This window comes from Triticum aestivum, chromosome 1B (assembly GCF_018294505.1).
Source record: "Triticum aestivum cultivar Chinese Spring chromosome 1B, IWGSC CS RefSeq v2.1, whole genome shotgun sequence".
In the NCBI taxonomy this organism is placed as follows: domain Eukaryota; kingdom Viridiplantae; phylum Streptophyta; class Magnoliopsida; order Poales; family Poaceae; genus Triticum; species Triticum aestivum.
In genome coordinates, this window is record NC_057795.1 from 469412507 (window position 1) to 469417064 (window position 4558).

Below are 4558 nucleotides of genomic sequence, written 5' to 3' on the forward strand. Positions count from 1 at the left end.
AGCAACATAGAATGGCCTCCGTGAGCATCACTCGTACCCAAATGGGTAGCACAAATATTCAAAAAATCTGTCTAGCACACGTTGCCATCCAGTGTTTGAACTCGCCTACTGATGGCAGGTTTATTTTATCCCTGCCCCCACAAGAGCCAAATGAGGCATACTGTTCATAGATGTACTTTGTCCCAAGACCTGAAAATTTCAGCAAGTACTTGTCCTAGAACTGCACTTTCAATAATTTAGTTGTACTCTCTTTTCTAAAGGGGCCAAGACTGCTAATTTATAGACAATCTGAAAGTGTTCAGAAGTTCCATACATCCTCATGCTCTATGCCTAAATGTACATTGATAATTCAATCAGTTTCCGCTATCAAATTGAGTTATTACAAGATAAACACCAACAGAAGTTCCGCACATGTCACCAACAGCAACACCTTCTCAGCCTTGAAAAACAACTATGAAGAGTGTTCTTACGATTAAACCATATATATGTATGCAAGCACTGGCTCAATAACTTCACTGATATGCAAGGCAGCTCGTCAACATGTAAAACCTGCAGTGCATGACAAGCCTCTAAAATCCAAACGTTATGAAACCAATTTATATATTTACTAAGCTTTTCAGAATACTCATTTTACTAAAAATGTGAAGAAAATGAAAAATGGATAAAATTTTGACTGACATTCACCACGTCCAGTTTTCAGCAATAACAGTGAAACAAAAGATGTTGGTCTGCATCTGCAGCTAAAGTGCTGCACACACATACAACAAAACAATTAGTATGTTGCATCTTCCGGCATCATTAGTAAGCAGAGCAAAAGGAATAGACTAAGCAAGTCTTCTTTACCATCCAAGGTTATCCATTTTCATAATGAGGTTACCGACTTTGTACATTCGACTGAATTGTTCTGCAAAACATGAAGGCCGTATATTTCATCAGCATGGATAATTGCTATGAAAGAAAGATAATGTACACTCAGTTCCATTGTTCCGCTAGTAGTAATGGTATCTTAAGTGATAGGAGTTTGATTATGTTTTCCTTAGAATGCATGTCGTTATGGTCTTAGATTTGCTGCACTCCTTCCATGCAAGTTGTAGAAATATAAAATGGCATGGGATTCTAGGAAAACAAAGTGGGTGTGGAACACACTGACTATAAACTCATACACATATGCTCAGTAAAATTATAGAAAACAAATAAATGTTGTATTATCTATATATGCTTAGTTAGACATATAAGAGATTAAGTTGTTCACTTTGTTTTGTTGTATCAGTTGTCTCCTTATGCTGGGCTCATGGACCTGTGCAATGAAGACAGAGTATAAGTACAACCTTTCATTACTTATACATGGTAATAAGGAGCAGTCAATAGCAATGATTCACTCAGAAAGCGTTCTGACGCTGAATATATGTATGATAACTGAATAATTGGTTTCAAGCCTCTTGATATGGGAGACGCTATCAACAGGCACCTGTGGGTTACAATTATATAAGGATATTAGATGTGATTTAAAACAAAAATATATTGAATAGTAAAGTACATAAGCTGGAAATATATGTACATGATTAGCCGAAGTGATTTGAAATATGTAACAACCAATAGTCTGCAACAACACTAACAAGCTGGAATCAGAAAAGAATTTAAATATAGCGGAAACAAATAAATGTAGTGTGGTTTTAATTATAGTTTTGATACTGCCAAAGATTATTATAACTATCTTATCCCGGTAATTTTAAAGAACCATGCTGCTAGTTCTTTATGAAGGGCCTCCAATCAGAAGAACTGCTACCAGACCCTTGTAAAGACCTATGCTCAAGACCATCACAAACATCTAAAACTTTTTACTTAGATTACAGGGACTACCATAAAAAATGCTTGAGAACCTCGAGATTCAACCTGACATCATCCAAGCTTCTGATTTGGTTGTACAAAAGTCAAATGAAATGAGCTAAAGAAGAAACTGAGCAAAGATTTAAATTGTAACAACTCCTTATGGTTCTCCCCTTTCTGAACTAAACTAACCAGCTATGCACTGTAATTACTCCAAAATATGCATGCCATTCTTTATACATGATACTAAAAAAGCCTGTAGAAATAGAACAGTCTTGATACTCTAGATTTCTAAACAATCATAAAGGGAAGATTTTTAAACACACATACTATATTTATTCTAAGCTCACACTGAAATGGTGGTGGTTCTTGAAATTGCTTGTAATCTGGGGGTTGAAGACAGCAACATAGATTCATACCATTTCAGAATTATATGTGTGCTTAGAAGCTGCGCTTCTAAATAATACAATTGACAAGAACATCGAATTGGGTGCACTTACAGTTGGTTAATTGATTGTATTTGGACAGCAGCAGGAAAAAGCTTGCACTCTTCTGAAATTTTTTATGCCTGTTTCTCTGCAATGGAATCTACAAGTTGTACACCCTTTTCAAACTGCTCATCAACACTACCAGGGAGCAATTTGTCAGGTAATCTATGTTTCGAATGCCCCAATATACTGAGGTTAAAACATCATCTAATACTTTCTGTACAATAAAGTACATTCTGCATCAAATAATCCTTTCTGCTTACAGTGCTGGAAACTGTTCAAGTGAAAATAGCTACCGATTATCAGTGTTATACCAACCTTCACTCTGGGTGGTCGACATAGCAGCTAGCTCCCACCAAGTTAATAATTAGACGAAGAAGGTCCACCCGCCTACCTCTGCCATGAAACATCATAAAAGAGGATGCATGCCAAATCTGAGTTTGCAATTCTCATCACACACCCAGATATCTGATGTATGTCTAACAAAATCTAACACTCAACAAATGTAAGCCTCAAAGAACAAAGAGATGCATTCCTCTCACCTGAATCGTGATGCGTGATACCGAGGAAAAATGCGATCTCCGCCAAGTCTGCACTCTGCAGAACCCCAACCATCGGCACCAGGTAAAAGCAAGCGTTCCTATTTCAGTGCGGCGAAAAGGGTGGACCAGGAACCTTATGTTGGATCCTAATGTTATCCTCGTCGCGGTCGAGGCTGTCCCCCTGCCAGTCTTTGCGTGAACGGCGATCTGTTGCAAAGCAGTCTCTGGACCACGGCAGCAACATGTCAGCAAACAAAACCCTTAATTCAGTAACTCTATGAGCCCCAAAATCTGTCTCAGAACGCTCAACGGAGGACGGGCGGGACGTATATGCCAGGGTGGGCGAAGGGCGTACGTACCGAAAGAAGACACTCTAGGATGCGGTAGCGCTCGACGCCGGCGAAGAGGAGGGACTGCGTGGGCGCCCTGGCGCGCGGATAGGCGAGCACCGCCAGCACGTGCGGATCTCAAACCGGCAGGGAGCAGTGGGCTCCGCGCCGCCGCGACGCGGGCTCGCGCGCGACCTCGTTCGCCGGAGGCCGCCATGCGTGCACTCACGTCGTGCTTAGGAAGGAGCAGGTGCGACCGGAGAGGCGAGGGGAGCTGGTACCGCCGCACCGGGGGGTCGCACGCGGCCCCGTTTGCCGGCGGCCACCCCGCGCGCGCCCACTTCGTGCTCTGGGAGAAGACCGGTGCAGCTGGAGAGGCAAGGGATGCGGGCGCCGCCGCACCGGGGGATCGCGCGCGGCCTCCTTCGCCGGTGGCCGCCTCACGCACGTTCACTTTGCTTGGAGGAGATTTCTGCTGCCAAAGAGGTTAGCGCTAAATTTGGGATAAGATGAGAAGGTTAGCGCTAATTTTAGGGGTAGGATTACGTGGGTGCCGAAGACCTTTCGTCCACTCCTGCGTAGTACCAGGTATGGCAGAGTTTTTTTTTTTTTTTGAACAGAGTATGGCAGAGTTTTCGTCTGCCTTTTTGATTTGCTAGACGCACTTGCAGTGAGGGCAGGCTGTTATGTCAATGATTAGATCTAAATGACGGGGTATGAACGTGTGGTTCTCATCGATCTGGCTTGTCGTGTGTACATTATATGGGGTGCGTTTAGTGAAGATAATGTTTGCTTTTTTAATAGTAGTAGTAGATAATAGATATTGTCGTGCAACAATAGCAATAAAGGAATCCAGTTGATCTCCTTGGCATCCTCATATGAGTTGACCCTGTTCATAACATAGCTTTACCCGATGACACTCACCTCATGGGAGTCTAGGAATCTTCAACTCCTAAGCCTGCTCAAGGACGGGATTCGGCGCTCAGCGCTTTTTTGGTCATGTACAGGTTGCATAATATGCCAATTGAGCAGAGCATCACATGGATGGAAATCTCATAGTAGCAAATTCTCAATCCAGATATGAGGGACTCCTCCTGATAACTACTACCACTAATGGAATGGTCTAAACACAATTAAGGTAGAAGAGACGATCAAACCTAAGGTTGTAACCTATAGCGCGCGTGTGGAGACTCCTCACACACTCTGCCGTTGGTGATGATTGGTCGGTGCATGCCCGAGGAAAGGGGAGAGGGGGCCGACGGGATAGCGCACCAGCACAGAGAAGCCCTTGTGGAGGATCGACTTCGCTGACGGGAAGATCCGAAGATGGGCTTCACACCGTCGGTCGCCAGTGCCACCTTCAATAGATCAC

General features: G+C 43.2%; 1 long non-coding RNA gene across 2 annotated transcripts; it reads right to left on the bottom strand.

Moving 5' to 3' along the window:
* Positions 1-295: 295 nt before the first annotated feature.
* On the bottom strand, positions 296-3798 carry LOC123132293 (uncharacterized). 2 transcript variants are annotated; one of them, XR_006464622.1, is made up of 4 exons: positions 3217-3791; positions 2858-3081; positions 679-2711; positions 296-549 (listed from the first exon to the last, which is right to left on the bottom strand). It is a non-coding gene; the product is annotated as an uncharacterized lncRNA (long non-coding RNA). The 2 variants fall into 2 exon arrangements; XR_006464621.1 differs by having other exon boundaries at positions 296-2711; positions 3217-3798.
* Positions 3799-4558: the final 760 nt, after the last annotated feature.